Below are 22,287 nucleotides of genomic sequence, written 5' to 3' on the forward strand. Positions count from 1 at the left end.
TCAAACTTCAAAAAGAATTTGGGAATAACTCCGGGAAAATTAGTAGAGTCAGGCAAGATCTTGGGAAAAGACTTGTGGGTTAGGGCCCACTGAAAAGAAACACCGTTGGAAAGGATTGTTTGAATGAGAAATGATGCACCAGAATGATTGAAAGACTCGAATGAGGTGACAACCTCAAATTAATATGAACACAAACAAGAATCTTCTGAGATGTCTTGAGCACTCCGGAAGGATAAACTGGCGAGAGGCGAAAGAGCAAGGGGAAACACTTGAGTCGAGGAAAGGAATATCATCAACACCGAAAAACTTGAACTGGATCCACCAGAAAGGAAAACGAGACGAACACTGATGAACTACATGAGAATTCACCGGTTGAGACAATAGAGGTAAGATTGAAGAGGCTTCACACGAATGAAATTGATGCTCGAATAGAGGGTCAGACTCCAGGAAGAAAATGTTGGGGAACGTAGTAATTTCAAAAAATTTCCTATGCACATGCAAGATCCATCTAGGTGATGCATAGCAATGAGAGGGGGAGAGTATGTCTATGAACCCTCGTAGACCGAAAGCAGAAGCGTTATGAAATGCGGTTGATGTAGTTGAATGTCTTCGCGATCCAACCAATCAGGTACCGAACGTACGACACCTCCGCGATCTGCACACATTTAGCTCGGTGACGTCCCTCATACTCTTGATCTAGTTGAGGTCGAGGGAGAGTTTCGTCAGCACGGCGGCGTGTTGACGGTGATGATGAAGTTACCGACGCAGGGCTTTGCCTAAGCACTACAACGATATGACCGAGGTGGAAATCTATGGAGGGGGCACCGCACATGGGGGGGGGGGCAATCCAAGGGGGGGCCTAGGAGGAGGCGCACCCAAGGGGGGCAATCCTATACTACTAGGGAAAACCCTGGTAGCAGCACTTGAAATATGCATAGCAGTAGCACTGGGTCCAGCGCTACTGCTAGCGCGCTACAACTAAGTTTTAGCAATAGCGTTGGTATGGGTAGCGCTATGGTAAGTATTGTTTGCAGTAGCGCTTCTTGGACTAGCGCTACTGATACCTATCTGTAGTGCTTGTTCATAGGAAGCGCTGCTGCTAATCCGACACTACTGCTAGGTGCTTTCCACCGCTACTGCAAATATTCCTGCTTTCACCAATTCGCACCCCTCTACGTATTTTTGTTGTATTTATACATACTCTATACAATAGTTTCATCACATCATACTAAACATACACTATTCTCATCATATCATAGACATACAGTAGTCTCATCATACCATCATCATCATTCAACTCAAATATCATCAAATATCGAAAATAGCGATACACAAGTGCGATCATGTCATGTCTCGAATAAGTGCAACTGCATGGTCATGGCACACACACACACACAAGTTTCATCATCTCTATCTAAACCATGATGTAGAAGAGAAGAGCGATCAGCATGGGCAAGAGCGCAACTATGTAGTACCGGTAGTCCCGCCCCTGCTCATGCTGGAGTGTCCACCTCAAGTAACTACTTTCCACTTCGGCTCTACTGTCGAACCCTCTATGGCTAGCACCCGGTACCTGTGCACCTGATCCGGAGCGGCTCGCCAGTGGTCGTAGAGTCCTAGAACCCTCCCAACGTACATGACATAGTAGCCCTTCGCCGTCTCTGATCTATGTACCTACATCGTGAGTTGATGAATTGAATGATAATATGCAACATAATGTACTTAAGAAAACAAGGAGGCATAATTTGCAAAATACAAGCAACCAATAGTAAACATAAATGATGAAGTTCCTCATACCCAAACTAATTAACTAGAGCGATCTATGCTAGTTCAGGACCACAGTTTAGTTACATCACATAGTTTCACCGTGCATAAATTCAAAGTTTTGCCATAGAAAGACAGTAGTGATACATTATCATCAATAATCAGTCCTCCATGTCGGTGGTACAATCTTCATAGTCAGGGAGGAAGCACCCGAGCTTCTTGAAAGGCTTCAGGTCCAGATGCTGAGCGAGTAGCAGTGCTCGAACATCTTTGAGGGAGTCCTGGACTAAGGGGTCCTCGGGCATCTGGCCTGTGAAGATCGAAGACCATACTCGTGTACGTATTGGACTCTACTTGGCGTGGAAGGCAAGCTTGGCGACCGAAGATTCCTTCTTATGTAACGGACTCCATGTAAACCCTAGATCCCCTCGGTGTCTATATAAACCGAAGGGGATAGTCCGGAAAGGACACCACATATACTCATTACCATACCCACATAGGCTAGACTTCTAGGGTTTAGCCATTACGATCTCGTGGTAGATCAACTCTTGTAATACTCATATTCATCAAGATCAATCAAGCAGGAAGTAGGGTATTACCTCCATAGAGAGGGCCCGAACCTGGGTAAACATCGTGTCCTCCATCTCCTGTTACCATCGATCCTAGACACACAGTTCGGGACCCCCTACCCAAGATCCGCCGGTTTTGATACCGACAACGGTGCTTTCATTGAGAGTTCCACTCTGCCGTCGGTAGAAGGATCGATGGCCCCTTCGATCATCAGTAATGACGTTGTCCAGGGAGAAACCTTCCTCCCCAGACAGATCTTCATATTCGGTGGCTTCATACTGCGGGCCAACTCGTTTGGCCATCTGGAGCAGATCGACAGCTACGCCCTTGGCCATCAGGTCAGATTCGGAAGCTTGAGTTACGTCGCGGACATCCGGGGAGATTTGATCTTCGACGGATTCGAGACCGCGACAATCGCTCCCCATTGCCTCAATGAACATGGCTTAAACCTGTCATCGGGCCGCATCTAGGAGATAGCTCCTGTAGCAGCTCTGGCCTTAAATACGGAGAAGATCAAGTCGCCCAAAGATGGGTAGCTCGACCCCATCACGGGGGCTACCGATTTCGTGGCGCTGGAGCCGCACGCAGATTCCACTTCATACGGTATCCGCATCAACGGAACCTCGGACTCGCCTCCGATGTCGAACTCCGAACCCTGTGAGCCCCATATACCAAACTCAATCGGTTATCGATCTTCAAGTTCAGCGCCGCAGATGTCTTCCAACACTCACCCATGGGTGACATACTAAACTCGCTAAAAAAACCTATCCCTGGCAAATGACCCGTCACCGAACTATGTTCGGTTCGAACTTTCAGCGGACGATGGAGAATTTTGTTTCCCACCCGCCACCCACTTCGTAGCCACTATTGAAAACCTAACCAATAGGCCTGGCCCCCACCCCAAAGACATAGACGGTGTGGACAACAATGAGGGGCAAGGCCAGAGCTTACTACCCGCTCGACACAAGATGGCCACTTCCTGGTATGATGTGTGTATGATAGACACACCTTACGACGCTCTCGACGATGACAAAGAGGATCCGGTCGAGAATAAACCGCCTGGCACACAACCCAGACACTGGCGCCCTAGGTCACATCGCCCAAGACAAAACACTACTAGCACTAGAGAAGACGATACTCCGGACAACAAAGACCCTGTTGAGATAGAATCCGAGCAGGAGGAACAGGAAGGCAGGCAAGATAGCTCTGATGAACAGACCACATATGGGGACTCGGAGGACATAAATTATCTCCCACTCTCCGAGGAAGAGGAGATCCTTGGCAACCAGGATTTTATCATGCCTAAGGAACCTCTCGAGTAGGAACGCTTTAAACGCCGGCTTATAGCCACTACAAGGAGCCTAAGAAAGAAGCACCTGCAGCTTCAAGCAAGCCAAGATTCGCTCAATGATAGATGGACCGAGGTTTTGGCCGCCAAAGAATACGGCCTTAGCAGCCCAGTCAAAAGCCACCCCAAGAATAGGTGGCTCCCTCAACATGATGGCAGAGCAATGGAACCCATACCACCATCGAATAATGCAGCGGGCCGACCACAATTCGGTCCAGACAAAGCAACAGCCCAAGCAGAGCACCATACCAACCCATCCGGCCGTCAAAACAAAACAGCTCGGGGGAATACCCACGATATCAACCAAGACAGGGAGGGTAGATCAAGACACACAAGATCGACGTACAGATCATGAAGATATACCCCGACCGCCGATGATGGTCGCCTATTCGGACGCTATAAAGCCAACCATGCCCGGTCCGAGCACCGTAAACATAGCCCACCGGAGGTGCTTTGTAGTGTGGCCCAACATAGAGGAGCCGCACACCCTCTCTGCTTCACTAACGAAGTAATGGAGCACGAATTTCCAGACGGGTTTAAACCCATTAACATCGAATCATACGATGGAACAACAGATCCCGTGGTATGGATCGAGGATTACTTCCTCCATATTCCCATGGCCCGGGGAGACGACCTCCACGCCATTAAATACTTACCTCTCAAGCTTAAAGGTCCAGCTCGATACTGGATAAACAGTTTGCCAGAAAATTCTATTGGCAACTGGGAAGATTTAGAAGATGCCTTTCGAGACAACTTCCAAGGAACATATGTCCGGCCATTATATGCCGATGACTTAAGTCACACTGTCTAGGAGCTCGGCGAGTCAGCCAGGGAGCTCTGGACCAGGTTCTTAGTCAAAAGGAACCAAATTGTCGACTGTTCGGATGCAGAAGCCCTTGCGGCCTTCAGACATAGCGTCCGGGATGAATGGCTAGCGTGTCACCTCGGCCAGGAAGGACCCCAATGCATGGCAACCCTTACCGCTCTAATGACCCGCTTCTGCGCGGGAGAAGACAACTGGCTTGCTCGTAAAAGCAACGACGTCAGCGGCCCGGGCACTTCCGAAATCTGAGATGGCAACGGCTAGCCACGACGAACCGAACACAATAGTCACAGTAATATACGCGACACGGCGGTGAACGCCGGATTTCAAAATCCGAAGCCCGGTCAAAGGAAGAAGCCACTAAAGGCAAACCAGGATGGACCATCCACCCTTGACAGGATATTGGACCGACCATGTCAGATTCACGGTCACCCTGATAGGCCAGCTAATCATACTAACCGAAACTGTTGGGTCTTCAAGCAAGCAGGCAAGCTTAACGCTGATAACAAGGGGAGGAGGCCGCTAGGCGATAAAGACGACGGATTGGCTCGCCAGCAGAATGCCAGGAGCCAGAAATAGTTTCCCTCCAACGTTCGACCACTTCAGGAACGCGAATATCGTCATCCACCACCCACGTACTGTACTGGCAAAATTTGCACCACGCGCACACCACTACGCATTCAAGATACCATGGGCATCGACGGAAGCACAATACAGACAACCCTACAAGCATTCCCGTAATTTTTTATTATCTTTTTACCTTATTTTTCTGTATCATCCCTAAAGAGCAGGTGACCAGCTGGACATCATCTACAACGGACTCTATCGGAGTTCGGATCCGTATGCTCACCTAAGGGGCTACTTCTGTTAAGGATTCCCCTCCCCGAGGACGGGTGACGCAGACGTGTGATAGGAGGTCCAAAATAACCTTTTTTGGACCACACTCTTTTATTCCGAGCCTGTACTATGCCCTCTTTCCTCTAATACCGACCCTGAGCATGTCAAATAGCCAGGTCCACGGTTTCTCTCTTTTTATTATATATATACATGAATTTATCATTGGCACATCGCTCCATTCTTAGTAAGTATCATCTGAACCGAGATTTCATACTCTTTCAACAGTAAGTGCGGCCTTAACGACTACTCTGCAGATGCACCTCGAGATACCCTGCCAGGGGCTCGGCATGGGAATGAATGAGCTACCAGTAAAAGTCCGAACAACTCTATAGCGTACTTCGGCGTCGCAAGTTTGGCCTTATATGCATCAGCTCTGAATCATTGTCTTGGGTCAATAGTTGGGTTGCCTGGCTCCTGTGTTTGCTACCCTACGTTCCGCTCTATCGGCTAGGGTAGTAAAGGGAGAACTACTGCGATTGTGCCTTGGCCTAAACCGGATGAGCACCTCAGTAGAGAAAGCCAAAAATTGACTGTCATGATGCGGCGAGAGCTGGTCAACCACTTGACGACTATTGGAATCTTTAGCGATTTTCTGTGTAACACGAGGGATCTTTTTCAGATCATATATGCAAGGCACTACACGCCGCATACACACCAGGGGCTATGTCGTAGCCCCACCATAAAACTCCTATGGTTAAGTGAAAGTGTTAACGCCTTATAGTCCGATTGCCTGGTTCGCCGCATTATCACCTCCTTCATGGACGAAGACGTTGGATAAAGAGTGATTAAATGCTTTTCCGAACACCCCCGTACTTCCTACGAGGGGGCTGAAGCCGATGACTGGAAAACTTTCAGATTATATTAAAACGACCACACAGGAGGAATTCAAGCTTTTCAAGCAAAACATAAATAGATTAACTATAAAATTGTCTTTTACAATCATCATACACCTCACTTGAACATTATGTTTTTTGAGCATTGACCCTCTATCAAGCGGGCGGCCTCCAGGATGTCTTCGAAATAACACTCTGGTTCCGGACGGTCCCTGCCTTCAGGCAGACCCTTCGTTGCAACGTCGATGGCCTTCATATTTCCCCATAATGTCTTGACTTAGGCAAGGGCCATCCATGCACCTTCAATGCACGCCGATCGCTTCGCAACATCGATTCACGGCACCACATCGACAAGCTTCTGCACCAAACCTAAATTGCTACTCGGCGCATGCTCAGTTGGCCACAACCGGATTATAACATCATTCATGGCAGCGCCAGATACCCTATGAAGTTCGGCCCATTGGGCCATCTGTTCATTGAGCAGCAGCGGGCGCTTCAATGCACCAAACTGTGACCAAAAAAGCTTCTCCATTGCATATCTAGCTCACGCTTGGTAATATCGCTCTGCATCAGAAGAACTCTTCGGCAAGTCCAAATACTCGTCCGGAGAACTCCACACTTGGTTCAGCTGAGCATAGTCCGGGTCGCCGAACTTAGTCTGCAGCAGAAAAGGCTTTCCAGCCACTATCTCTTTCACCTGCCGAACCTCCTCACGGAGTGCTCTAGACTCTGATCGCGCTTCTCTTGCCTCCTGTCGGGCTTTGTCTAGTTCAACCGTTAAGGCTTTATTCCCCTTCTCAAGAAATTCACAGCGGCCAGTAGCATTCTCCAAAGCAAGTGTCATCGTGGATACCTTCTCCTCGCCCTGGCATCGCGCAGCTTGTTCGGCCTTCAGTTCAATCGATGCCCCTTTAGCAGCAGCATCACTAAGCCAGGCCCGCTCCTTGGCCTGGACTAGCTCCGCCCGAAGAGCCTCCACGGCGGCAGCACCATCTGCATTTCATGCACATTTCATACAAAGCTCTTTCCCGCGTCAAGCACACTAATGTAAAGAATGCTCGAAATACATACCTTGTGAGTCGTCAAGACGCCTGTTGATCAATGCAATGTCATCCTCCGCAATGTCCAGCTTTCGCTGCAGTTCGGCCACTTCCGTATCCCGGGCAACCACAGGAGGAGAAGCAGCCTGTATTTCAAATTAAACCAAGGTTAATACCTGAGCACATCTCATTGATCCTCCGATCGCTTCCTTTGAAAGACAATCCGAGTCTCAGGGGCTACTGCATATACAACAGGTGCATTCTGTCAATAAAATTCAATTGACAAAACTACATCACAAACCTCAAAAGCTCTTAGAAGGCTCGTGAAGGCCTCGTTAAATCCACTCTTCGCGGATAGAACCCTTTAGACCACCATAGCCATCAAGGTACGGTGCTCTTCTGAAATGGATGCTCGTCGTAGCAAGCCCGTCAGCATTTCCGGCGCTCCTGGGTCTTCGGAAACCGCCACCGGAGTACGGCATTCCTGTGAAGGAACCCGCTTACTTGCCTCCAGAATCCTCTCCTGCTGTAAACCGGACAGTTCGGGGATGCCAGTCTTGACCCCGAACCCCAAGTGACAGAGGCACCACCTTCGGGTAACGCCTTCCTCGTTTCTTGTACTACTTGGTGTTAGGGAGGAGCCCTTCGGGGCGATACCTCGGTATCATCCCCCCTATTGGGAGATGGGGCTGGAGAAGGCGTGTCACTCTCCATCACCTCCGAAAGAAGATCTCCCAAGGAGGAGGACGATTGAGAAGCACCAGACATTAACCTGCATGGACGAACATATATTGGATGATTACTTCACTAATAGGAAAAGAATGAGGTGCGTTTAAAGTGCCCCAGCCTCGCTTACGGTTTGCCTCGAGGTTCGTCCTCGTCATCGCTCACCCGGCCCAAGCCGCTCGATGACGGTGTTTTTCCTCTCTTGGAAGGCTTCCCCTCCTGACCTTCGGAGGTGACGCACTTCTTGCCTTGAGGGCTCCCTCTCCACTTTTACCCTTGGGCAAAAGGATTTCGGTTTCCCCGAACATAGCCGCCTGGTACGGTGTCAGAATCAACATTCTCGTCAGCAGGGCAGTCGTAGGGTCTTCGAGAAGAGGCGCCGAACACCAGATTAGCACCGCTTTCTTTATCCAGTCCTGTACAGGGACATATTGTTCAGTATCTTGTTAAGAGATGCCTGAATGGAAGGTGCTCGGATATCGAGTACTTACCGGAGTGTCCGGATAATTGCAGTCAAGTCCAACGTCTTCGGTGGTGTCTGGCCATTGCTCTCGTTCCCCGAAATATAATTTCCACATTCCTTCATGCGTATTGCCGAAGAAGTGCTCTAAAGTCCGCCGCCCTTCTGGGTTAAACTCCCACATACGAAGAGGCCGCCACTGACATGGCAGGACCCGGCGGACTAGGATTATTTGAACGATGTTCACAAGATCGATGTCATTCTCGGTAAGGCTTCAGATGCGACTTTGCAGAGTCTGCACTTCATTGACGGAACCCCAGTCCAATCCCTTATTGACCCATGAAGCAAGCTGGATTGGAGGACCGGGTTGGAACGTAGGTGTAGCCGCCCACTTGGGGCCCCGCAGCTCGTTGATATAAAACCACCCATGCTGCCATAGGTCAGAAGATTTGGCGAATGATCCTTCGGGCCAAACCGCGCCTGCCAGCTTGCCTATTATGACGCTGCCGCACTCTGCCTGCTCCTCCTCTGCCATCTGCGGCCTCACATCAAAGGTCTTGAGCCACAAACCAAAGTGCGGAGGAGTCCGGAGTAAGGCCTCACACGTGACGATAAATGTCGAGATGAGTAGAGTAGAGTCCGGGGCCAGATCGTGAAAAGCTAGCCCGTAGTAGAACATGAGCCCCCGGACGAAGGGGTTGAGCGCGAACCCTGGACCATGAAGGAAGTGGGATACAAGTACTACCCTCTCACCAGATCTGGGGGTCGGTATGACTTGCCCTTGTGCGGGAAGCCGATGAAAGATTTCCGGGCTTAGATACCTCGCTACGTGGAGCTTCGCAATATCCTCCTCTGTGACAAAAGAAGCCGCCCATCGGCCCTGATGGTTGGATCCGGACATGACTAGGGCTGGTGGCGATTGGAACCTGAGGGTTGGAACTTGGGGTGGCTGGGGTTGAGGAAGGAGCAAAGCGCAAGGGGAGAAGATGAGACTGGGTCTCTATATAAAGGCCCCGAATACTGGGCGTGTCCCCCAGGGTCTCTAAACTTACCTATCACTAAGGAATTGTACCCAGGGGACGGTTGGGTTACCCACGCCTGCATTAATGAAAATCCCGTAAATAAAGGGACACGGTCTCTGCCTTGACGAGACATGCCAGTAAAACCGCGCCTCGAGACGTGGGGCGGCTCGCTAGCCGATGGTTGGAAATATTAACCAGGCATGCATGATACGATGTCATGAACAGTTATCAACAAGTTGGGCTCGTGGGATATTATATTCTGAATTATATACACAGGTCTGGATATATTTACTTCGTCGGAAGACTATTCTGGAGTTCAGAAGGAGGGAACCCACCTTGCAATGCCGAAGACAAATCTGCGCGCCGGACTCCTCGTCATTGAAGCCAGGTTCAGGGGCTACTGAGGGAGTCCTGGACTAAGGGGTCCTCGGGTGTCCGGCCTGTTATCCATGGGCCGGACTGATGGTCTATGAAGATCGAAGACCATACTCGTGTCCGGATTGGACTCTACTTGGCGTGGAAGGCAAGCTTGGCGACCGAAGATTCCTTCTTTTGTAACTGACTCCATGTAAACCCTAGATCCCCTTGGTGTCTATATAAACCGAAGGGGATAGTTTGGAAAGGACACCACATATACTCATTACCATACCCACATAGGCTAGACTTCTAGGGTTTAGCCATTACGATCTCGTGGTAGACCAACTCTTGTAATACTCATATTCATAAAGATCAATCAAGCAGGAAGTAGGGTATTACCTCCATAGAGAGGGCCTAAACCTAGGTAAACATCATGTCCCACGTCTCCTGTTACCATCGATCCTAGACGCATAGTTCGGGACCCCCTACCCGAGATCCGCCGGTTTTGATTGGCCCATGGTAGAACATCCCTATTGGTTCGAAGACCTCCTTCATAATCACTTAGGCAAGTACACACTATATGTGATAAAACTCAGCTCTGATTCGATGATCTTGTGTCCTTCCTAAGCTTGTGGCCCAGCTGATAATCTCGGCATTGTTTGTAGTAGGTGACATGCGAAGGCATTGATTATCCCTTCTGTACTCGAGAAGGTGATGCATGAGGTAGAATCCATCAGCCATACTGGTGCACGGTTGCTGGATGCAGCAGAAGTCGGTCTTATGACCGAAACCTAGCCCACGATTCCTGTACCTTTTCACCTTGATATATCCACCAGACTGGCTGAAGGATAACAGGGCACTATCGAGAACACTCTTTATGTGCTTGTAATCCTTTTTCCTGAGGTTCTTCGATGAGTCCAAGTACATCGCATGGGAGTATTCCGGGGACAGAACAATGAGGACGCCCCCCGCTGCGCAAATTAAGGTCGCCTCAAATTAGCCTCCATGCTTGCAAAGGATTGATTAACACTTAAGAAAGAATATGTGCGGATGACTTACGTGGGATGATAAGGCAAGAGAATCACTTCCTTGTCCTTATTAACAATCATGAATTCGCCGAGGTACTTGCTCGCATAGTCACGATGCTCTTTGCAAACTGCCAAGAAGCTCTCGTGCATATAGAACGGGTCCGCGACGCAGATATATTTGATGTTCTCGACCCTGATGAAGTAGTTTAGATACATCGCATACATGCAGATGAGCTGGAAATCCAGCTTGGTCATGTGGAACATGTCTTCTCCGGCTTGTTCATCAGCGTGCCAAGCAAGCTCTCGAGGACATTCTTCGTGATATGCATTGGATCAAGGCAATGAGGTGTGTCATCATTGGGCCAGTACTCCAAGTCCCAGAAAGTAGACCTTGTTTCCAGACCTTAAGCAGCGGCTCCGGCGCCTTTTTGATCATTCTCGGTGTTGGTCATTGTTCCCAGTTTCTCAAAAGCTCATCGATTTCGGCGCCACTCCTCTTACGTGGAGGTCCTCGAAGCTCAGCCAACCCATTGAATAGATCTCCATGCTTTCTCCACGGGTCATCCTTCTCGAGCCATCTACGATGCCCCATGTACATGATTTTCCCGGACCCGCCATCTTTCGTTGACGTAAGCTGCTGAGAGGTTGTACCATCCATCCACCTTGTGCATCTGCAGTACCCGTGGCACACCTGGCCTGCAGATCTGGCGAAGGAGCCCAGCGGAGATCCGGTGGTGGAGCAGTGCGTCGGCACAGGCAGGTGGCCGTGCGAGGTAGAGGTCAGGGCAGCCGGCTCGGTCGCGGCTCGGCCAGACGGCGGTGGAGCGCGAGGCGGCGGCGGCTTGCGACGGGCGGCGAGAAGCAGCACGAGACGCAGCGTGGAGGTGGTGGTGCAGTGTGGAGGCGGCGGCGGGGAGCTCCGGCGAAGCGGCGACGCGCTCGGGCCTGCTCCGGGCTCCGCGGGCCCGCGCGGTGGGAGGCGACGGCTGGCATTGTTTGGGCGTGGGAAACGAGGCGGATTAGGGTTAAGGTGCTCGCTCTCTTAAATTTGGACGGGGAAGGTGTTTTTATAGGCAGAAGGAGCTAGGAGTGGTATTTTTCGGAGCAGTTTTCTCCGACGCGACCGTGATCCGACAACGATGAGCATGGATGGGGTTTAGATGGGCTAGCGAGCTATTGTGAATGGCTGCTGGGCTGCAAAAAGAAAGAGGTACGATGGTTAACCGTTGGGGCATCAAACAACCTCCAACTGGAATGAAATTTGACAAGCGGTCTTCCAGTGATATTCCAAGACCGCTCGTCAACTCTCGGCCCATTCCGAGAATGTTTTTCTCCCGCTCAGGAAACGAGATCTGGAAGGTGCGGCGGGGGCATATGAGAGTGTCAGAATCCAAAATGGACAACGGAGAACATGAACGGATGCATGTTTTGTAAAACATGCAGATGAAATGCACATGATGACATGGCAAAATGCAACATGCAAGAAAATGACATGGCAATGATGGCGAATAACTGGAATACACCTGGCGCATCGGTCTCGGGGCGTTACAACTCTTCTCCACTAACAGAAGATCTCGTCCCGAGATCTTAAGAACGAGACGGAAGAGAAAGAGGATGAGGTAAAACAAGAGCGCAAGAGGGAATGTTAACAAAGTTGAGAGCACTCAGGTAGAAAATAGGAATGGTGATTATAATGAAAAATCAAAGGCTTAATGAGTAAGATAGACTTAGAAACCACTTTGGTTAGAACAAGATAGAAAAGGAATAAGAATGACAGAATTCTGATAGTGTCCGAGTAGAAAAGGAAAGCAGAGATTGGCGAGAAGGTCTTCAAAAGAGGTCTTGACACTCCGATAAAATGTATAAGCAAGGAGTAAACTAGATGATGGGTGAAAAGAGCAACATCACACTACCTCCGGAATGGAAGAATATAAGGGAATCATTGGAATGAAAAGAAATGGGAAAACAAAAGAATTTTTTTCCATAATTGAATTAAGAAGCATCCTTGCAAGGAAGGATTGAACAGAGTTGTCAACAACGAAAAGTATAAGCTTGTTGTGGGCTTATGGAAAATATCTCAAAATTATGAGGTGATAACCGGCCATAAACGGAAATGATTGAATAGCTGAGAAGAATGAAGAAATGCAAAACTCCACTTCAAAAGAATGCGGAGAATTAATTGCACGTTGAGACGCAAGAAGAAAAGATACTTGAAAATTAAATCCTTAACGAACCACGATGAAGAACTTTGGTAACAAAAGGATGATGAGATATAATTGAAGGATGAAAGAATAAGATTAAAGTCTTGTGATGATTTAGATGGAGCTTCACAATGAGACAAGCGAGAAAAACTTGGAACTCCGGAAAACAAAAAATGAACAACTTAGAACCAAGAGATTATTCACCATGAACAATCTTTGAAGGAAGGAATTACTTGACCATGAGGAAATGAGAATAAGAATTACGTTGTGCTTATCCTCATCAAATTTAATTGATGACAAAGGGATTTGGCATGCACATATTCTTCTTGAAAAGGATTGCAGTGAGATATACCACAAATTTGAGAAGGTCTTCCTGAACCACTGGTAGGACTGGAAAGAACGAACGAATTGATACGATAACTACAGAAAAGGAAATCTTGAACGAACCACCATAAGAATTTGAAAATAAAAGAAGAAAGATAATTCCTCACCGGGAAGAATTAGGAAAGCACGAATGATAGCTGGAATATGAGGACGAGGAATTGTTCTGGAATGATGGCCTTTTGTGAAACGAAACAAAAAACAACTCCTGATATACTCCGGATGGGTAAGAAAAGAATTCTGACAAACGAAATAATTCGAGAGGATAACATGAAGCTAGAACCACGAATCCCCGAGAGAACAGACAAGATTTAGAGGAAAATTGTTCTTCAAAGCATAGAATGACGACGAGAAACACCACAACAATTGTTGAGACACTCCGGGAGAATGAAAAGCGAAGAGGTTGAGCAAACAATGAAAAATAATTTGTAATCGATCTTGGAAAAGCATTTGACTGATGAAATTCATTCTTACCTCAAACTTCGAAAATAATTTGAGAATACACCAGGAAAATTAGAAGAGTCAGGTAAGATCCTGAGAAAGACCTATGGGTTAGGGCCCACTAAAAAGAAACGCCATTGTAAAGGATTGTTTGAATGACAAATGATGCACCAGAATGATTTAAAGACTCGAATGAGGTGACAACCTCGAATTAATTTGAACACAAACACGAATCCTCTGAGATGTCTAGAGCACTCCAGAAGGATAAACTGGCGAGAGGCGAACGAGCAAGGGGAAACACTTGAGTCAAGGAAAGGAATATGATCAACAACGAAAAACATGAATTGGATCCACCGAAAAGGAAAACGAGACGAACAATGATGAACTAGACGAGAATTCACCAGTTGAGACAATAGAGGTAAGACTGAAGAGGCTCCGCACGAATGAAATTGATGCTCGAATAGAGGCTCAGACTCCGGGAAGAAAATGTTGGGGAACGCAGTAATTTGAAAAAATTTCCTACGCAAACACAAGATCCATCTAGGTGATGCATAGCAACAAGAGGGGGAGAGTATGACTACGAACCCTCATAGACCAAAAAAGGAAGCGTTATGAAACGCGGTTGATGTAGTCGAACGTCTTCGCAATCCAACCGATCAAGTACCGAATGGACATCACCTCCACGATCTGCACACGTTCATCTCGGTTATGTCCCTCGTACTCTTGATCCAGTTGAGGCCGAGGGAGAGTTTCGTTAGCACGATGGCGTGTTGACGGTGATGATGAAGTTACCGACACAGGGCTTCGCCTAAGCACTACAACGATATGACCGAGGTGGAAATCTGTGGAGGGGGGCACCGCACACGTCTAAACAATCAAATTGTGTGTCTATGGGGTGCCCCTCCCCCGTATATAAAGGGGGGGGGGGAGGAGGAGAGGGCCGGCCTAGGAGGAGGCGCGCCCAAGGGGGGGGACTCCTACACTACTAGGGAAAACCCAAGTAGCCGTGCTTGAAATATGCATAACAGTAGCGCTGGGTCCAGCGCTACTGCTAGCGCGCTACAGCTAAGTTGTAGCAGTAGCGCTGGTATGGGCAGTGCTACCGGTAAGTATTGTTAGCTGTAGCGCTTGTTCATAGGAAGCACTGCTGCTAATCTGGTGCTACTGCTAGGTTCTTTCCAGCGCTACTGCTAATGTTCATGCTTTCAGCAATTCGCACCCCTCTATGTATTTGTGTTGTATTTATACAGACTATACAATAGTTCCATCACATCATACAAAACATACACTATTCTCATCATATCATAGAAATACATTAGTCTCATCATACCATCATCATAATTCAAAGTTTTGCCATAGAAAGATAGTAGTGACACATTGTCATCAACAATCAGTCCTCCATGTCGGCGGTCCAATCTTCATAGTCAGGGAGGAAGCACCCGAGCTTCTTGAAAGGCTTCAGGTCCAGACGTTGAGCGAGTAGCAGTGTTCGGACATCTTCCCGCGTGATTGGCCCATGGTAGAACATCCCTGTTGGTTCGAGGACCTCCTTCATGATCACTTGGGCAAGTTCACACTGTATGTGATAAAACTCAGCTTTGATTCGATGATTCGGTGTCCTTCCTATGCTTGTGGCCCAGCTTACAATCTCGGCATCATTGGTATTAGGTGACATGCGAAGGTGTTGATTATCCCTTCTGTACTCAAGAAGGTGATGCATGAGGTAGAATCCATCAGCCATACTGGTGTGCGGTTGCTGGATGCAGCATAAGTCGGTCTTATGACCGAAAGCCAGCCCGTGATTCCTGTACTTTTTCACCTTGATATATCCACCAGACAGGCTGAAGGTTAACAGGGCACTATCGAGAACACTCTTTATGTGCTTGTAATCCTTTTTCCCGAGGTTCTTCGATGAGTCTAAGTACATCGCATGGGACTATTCCGGGGACAGAACGATGAGGACGGTGCCCCCCCCCCCCCCGCTGCGCAAATTAAGTACACCTCAAATTAGCCTCCATGCTTGCAAAGGAATGATTAACACTTACAGAAGGATATGTGCGGATGACTTACGTGGTATGATAAGGCAAGAGAATCACTTCCTTGTCCTTATTAGCGATCATGAATTCGCCGAGGTACTTGCTCGCATAGTCACGATGCTCTTTGCAAACTTCGAAGAAGCTCTCGTGCATATAGAACGGGTCCGCGACGCAGATATATTTGATTTTCTCGACCCTGATGAAGTAGTTCAGATACATCGCATACATGCGGATGAACTGGAAATCCAGCTAAGTCATATGGAACATGTCTTCTCCGGCATGTTCATCAGTGTGCCAAGCAAGCTCTCGAGGACATTCTTCGTGATATGCATTGGATCAAGGCAATGAGGTGTGTCATGATTGGGCCAGTACTCCAAGTCCCAGAAAGCAGACCTCATTTTCCATACCTTCAGCAGCGGCTCCGGTGCCTTTTTAATCTTTCCCGGTGCAGGGCATTGTTCCCAGTTTCTCAACAACTCATCGATTTCGGCGCCGCTCCTCCTACGTGGAGGTCCTCGAAGCTCAACCAACCCATTGAATAGATCTCCATGCTTTCTCCACGGGTCATCCTTCTCGAGCCATCTACGATGCCCCATGTACACGATTTTCTCGGACCCGCCATCTTTCGTTGATGTAAGCTGCTGAGACGTTGTATCATCCATGCACCTCATGCATCCGCAGTATTCGTGGCACACCTGGCCTGACGTGTACTCGTAACCGAGATAGTCGTGCACCATCGTCATCTGCACGGCTCTCATATGGAAATATTCTCCTTTGCTGGCGTCCCATGTCCATGCCGGTGTTTTCCATAACGTGTCTAGCTCCTCTTGCAGATGCACCATATACAGGTTAATACTATTTCCCGGTTGTTTCGGCCCTTGAATCAGCATGCTCATGTGTATGTACTTTGTCTTCATTTACTTCCATGGGGGGAGGTTGTACATCCATACAAACACGGGACATGTGCTGTGGTTGGTGTTCTGGTTTCCAAACGGATTCATGCCATCAATACTCGCACCAAGCACGATGTTCCTTGGATCTTCTGCAGCAAATCCATATATTGCATTGAATGCTCTCCACTGGCTACCATCTACGAGGTGTCTCAGCCTCGGATCATCTCCATCGTCGGGCTTCTTCCTCTCCGCGTGCCAGCGCATGAGCTTTGCTTCCTTAGGATCTATGAAATACCACTGCAGACGGGGAGTGATCGGAAAGTACCATACAACTTTCTAAGGAGCTTTCTTTCCCGCCTTCTTGTATCGAGAAGCATTGCACACTGGACAACTGGTTTTTCCCGTGTGCTCCCCCTGATAAATGATGCAATTGTTGATGCATGCGCGGTACCTAATGTGCGGCAAATCAAAAGGGCAAACGATTTTCTTGGCCTCCTCGACACTAGTAGGACATAGATTCCCCGCGGGAAGAACTTTATTACGTAGAAACTTCAAATGCTCATCGAGGCTTTTACCTGTCCATTTGTTTTTGTCCTTCGTCTTTAGAAGTTCGAGCGTGAAACTCAAGAGGGTCACCTCGGGATCGCTACTGTCATACAATAGAGTCCTCGAGTCTACTTCAAGTTGCGTCATCTTGGCCTCCTCTCTAGAAGCAGCTCTCTCGCTAGTCGTACTCTTGCGAAGGAGGTATCGAACTTGTTGGTCCTGGACGACTGCACTTAGTACCGCCACCTCTTCTCCGCCATGTCCATACTCTTCTTCTCGTGTACGGAATCTTCTCCGCCACCGTCGTCATTTCCGGACTCTTCCCCACCGACATGTACGGCGCCATCGTCTTCTTGTCGATCGGTCATCTCTTCGTCTAGCCCCATGTCGTTATTCCCTGCCATGTGGACGTCCTCATCATCATCATCCTCTTCACTTATCCATTGAGTATAGCCATCCATGAAACCATTCATCAGCAGGTGCGCCTTCAAAGTGCCATGATCAAAAGGGTCCAAAAGGACTCCTTCCTTGCATCTTGCACACGGACATCTAATCCTAGTCCGATTATTTGCATACATGTCCATCACCGCGGATTGCATGTACCGCTCCACCTTCCATCCACTCACCTTCATGGCTGACTGCACGGTATAACAAGCAAAAGGGTTATGAAATAAATAATGCATGCTTCAAAGTCATATATATAAAATTTTGGCATGACCTTGCCTAAAAATAGGACATATGAGTTTGCTCGAAATTCACCAAAACGGAAATAAATCAACATTTCGGCAAAACATAAGCAAATCGAGGGCATGTCACCAGCACAAATCTCTCCATATATATACCAAACACACATATTCTCATTCACACACATATTCCCATTCTTGAAATGAATAACTTTTTACTCACCTATATATATATATATCTCCCGAGAGAGACCGAGAGCACGCGGTTAATTAGATGATGAGAGAGAACGATCGACAGAGCATGTGTGGTTGGCTAAATAGCTAGCTAGATCTAGTTGTTGGGGAGGAGAGGTGAATCTAGCTACCTAACTAATGGAGAGGGGTTATGGTGGATTGGGGCATTAATGGGGGAGAGAAGAGAGCTGTAGGAGAAGGAGAGAGGCCATTTATGGAGGAGGGTGCCATTAATGAGGAGAGAAGAGAGGTAGGAGGAAGAGAGAAGAAGAGAAACAATGGTGGAGCTAGAGTGGAGAGGGGAGAGGGGAAAGGAGGGGGAGAGAGGGCAAAGTGGGGGAGAGGAGGGGAAGGGGTGGAAAAGGTGGCGCCAACCGCAACTAGCAGTAGCGCTGCTTTGCAAAAAGCGCTACTGCTATTGGACTTAGTAGTAGCGCTTTCCAGGAAAAGCGCTACTACTAAGTGGGGCCCACTAGTAGTAGAGGCGCATAAAAATAGAGCGCTTCTACTAAACTATTAGTAGTAGCACTTTTTTCTGTACACTGCTACAACTACGAAAACAGTCGTGGCCTCGTCTGGTCCCACATAGTTGTAGCGCGTTTCTGCTTCACAATGCTACTACTATGGAGTTACTAGTAGCGCTTTCCGGGAAAAGCTCTACTGCTAAATAGCAGCAGCGTTTACTTCTTTCCAGCGCTACTACTATGCTACTATGTATAAGCGTTTTCCTAGTAGCGCTACTCCAATTAGGTTTGGCCCCCCTTTCCTATTCCTACTAGGAGAAGGAGGAAGGAGGAGGAGAGGAGAAGGAAAGGGGGGCCGACCCCCAAACCCTAAAACAATTCGGTTTGGGCCTAGGGGGGTGTGCCCCACCACTTGCCTGCTGCCCTCTTTCTCCACTAGGACCCATTAAGGCCAATTGACTCCCCGGGGGGTTCCAGTAATCTCCCGGTACTCCGGAAAATGCCCAAACTCATCCGGAACCATTCCGGTGTCTAAACATAGCCGTCCAATATATTGATCTTTATGTCTCAACCATTTCCATACTTCTCGTCATGTCTGTGATCATATCCGGGACTCCGAACTACCTTCGGTACATCAAAACACATAAACTAATAATACCAATCGTCATCGAACGTTAAGCGTGCGGACCCTACGGGTTCGAGAACTATGTAGACATGATCGAGACTCACTTCCGGTCAATAACGAATAGCGGAACCTAGATGCTCATATTGGTTCCTACATATTCTATGAAGATCTTTATCGGTCAAACCGCATAACACCATATGTTGTTCCCTTTGTCATTTGTATGTTAGTTGCCCGAGATTCGATTGTTGGTATCTCAATACCTAGTTCAATCTCGTTACCTGCAAGTCTCTTTACTCGTTCTGTAATGCATCATCTCGCAACTAACTCATTAGTCACATTTCTTGCAAGGCTTATAGTGATGTGCATTACCGAGATGGCCCAAAGATACCTCTCCGATACACGGAGTGACAAATCCTAATCTCAATCTATGCAAACTCAACAAACACCATCGGAGACACCTGTAGAGCATCCTTATAATCACCCAATTACGTTGTGCCATTTGATAGCACACAAGGTGTTCCTCCGCTATTCAGGAGTTGCATAATCTCATAGTCATAGGAACATGTATAAGTTATGGAGAAAGCAATAGCAATAAACTAAACAATCATAGTGCTAAGTTAACAGATGGGTCAAGTCAATCACATCATTCTCTAATGATGTGATCCAGTTCATCAAATGAAAACTCTTGTCCATGGCTAGGAAACTTAACCATCTTTGATTAGCGAGCTAGTCTAGTAGATGCATACTGGTGACACTCTGTTTGTCTATGTATTCACACATGTATTAAGTTTGTGGTTAATACTATTCTAGCATGAATAATAAAAATTTATATGATATAAGGAAATATAAATAACAATTTTATTATTGCCTCCAGGGCATATTTCCTTCAGTCTCCCACTTGCACTAGAGTCAATAATCTAGATTACACAGTAATGATTCTAACACCCATGGAGTCTCGGTGCTGATCATGTTTTGCTCGTGAGAGAGGCTTAGTCAACGGGTCTGCAACATTCAGATCCTTATGTATCTTGCAAATATCTATGTCTCCCTCCTTGACTGGATCGCAGATGGAGTTGAAGCGTCTCTTGATGTGTTTGGTTCTCTTGTGAAGTCCGGATTCCTTTGCCAAGGCAATTGCACCAGTATTGTCACAAAAGATTTTCATTGGACCCGATGCACTAGGTATGACACCTAGATCAGATATGAACTCCTTCATCCAGACTCCTTTATTTGCTGCTTCCAAAGCAGCTTGCACTCCGCTTCACACGTACATCCCGCCACGACGCCCTGTTTGGAACTGCACCAACTGACAGCTCCACCATTCAATAAAAATGCGTATCCGGTTTGTGACTTAGAGTCATAAGGATCAGTGTCAAAGCTTGCATCGACGTAATAGTTTACGACGAGCTCTTTGTCACCTCCATAAAACGAGAAACATATCCTTAGTCCTTGACCGCTGTCTAGTGATCCACTCCTAGATTACTTTGGTACCTCCCTGCTAAACTAATAGCAAGGCACACATCAGGTCTGGTACACAACATTGCATACATGATAGAACCTATGGCTGAAGCATAGGGAATGACTTTCGTTTTCTCTCTATCTTCTGTAGTGGTCGGACATTGATTCTGACTCAACTTCACACCTTGTAACACAAGCAAGAACTCTTTATTTGCTTGATCCATTTTGAACTTCTTCAAAACTTTATCAAGGTATGTGCTTTATGAAAGTCCAATTAAGCATCTTGATCTATCTCAATAGATCTTGATGCCCAATATATAAGCAGCTTCACCGAGGTCTTTCATTGAAAAATTCTTATTCAAGTATCCTTTTATGCTATTTAGATATTCAGTATCATCTCTGATTAACAATATGTCATCCACATATAATATCGGAAATGCTACAGAGCTCCCACTCACTTTCTTGTAAATACAGGATTCTCCAAAAGTCTGTATAAACCATATGCTTTGATCACACTATCAAAGCGTATATTCCAACTCCGAGATGCTTGCACCAGTCCATAAATGGATCGCTAGAGCTTACACACTTTGTTAGCGCCTTTTGGATCGACAAAACCTTCTGGTTGCATCATATACAACTCTTCTTTAAGATATCCATTGAGGAATGCAGTTTTGACATCCATTTGCCAAATTTCATAATCATAAAATGCGGCAATTGCTAACATGATTCGGACGGACTTAAGCATCGCTACAGGTGAGAAGGTCTCATCGTAGTCAACTCCTTGAACTTGTCGAAAACCTTTCACAACAAGTAGAGATTTGTAGACAGTAACATTACCGTAAGCATCAGTCTTCTTATTGAAGATCCATTTATTCTCTATGGCTTGCTGATCATCGGGCAAGTCAACCAAAGTCCATAATTTGTTCTCATACATGGATCCCATCTCAGATTTCATGGCCTCAAGCCATTTTTCAGCATCTGGGCTCATCATCGCTTCCTCGTAGTTCGTAGGTTCGTCATGGTCAAGTAACATGACTTCCAGAATAGGATTACTGTACCACTTTGGTGTGGATCTTACTTTGGTTGACCTACGAGGTTCGGTTGTAACTTGATTAGAAGTTTCATGATCATCATCATTAGCTTCCTCACTAATTGGTGTAGGAATCACATGAACTGATTGCTGTGACGAACTACTTTCCAATAAGGGAGTAGGGACAATTACCTCATCAAGTTCTACTTTCCTCCCACTCACTCCTTTCGATAGAAACTTCTTCTCTAGAAATGATCCATTCTTAGCAACGAATATCTTGCCTTTGGATCTTTGATAGAAGGTGTACCCAACAGTCTCTTTTGGGTATCCTATGAAGACACATTTCTCCGATTTGGGTTCGAGCTTATCAGGTTGAAGCTTTTTCACATAAGCATAGCAGACCCAAACTTTAAGAAACAACAACTTG

The sequence above is a fragment of the Triticum aestivum genome, chromosome 4A (assembly GCF_018294505.1).
Source record: "Triticum aestivum cultivar Chinese Spring chromosome 4A, IWGSC CS RefSeq v2.1, whole genome shotgun sequence".
Classification (NCBI taxonomy): domain Eukaryota; kingdom Viridiplantae; phylum Streptophyta; class Magnoliopsida; order Poales; family Poaceae; genus Triticum; species Triticum aestivum.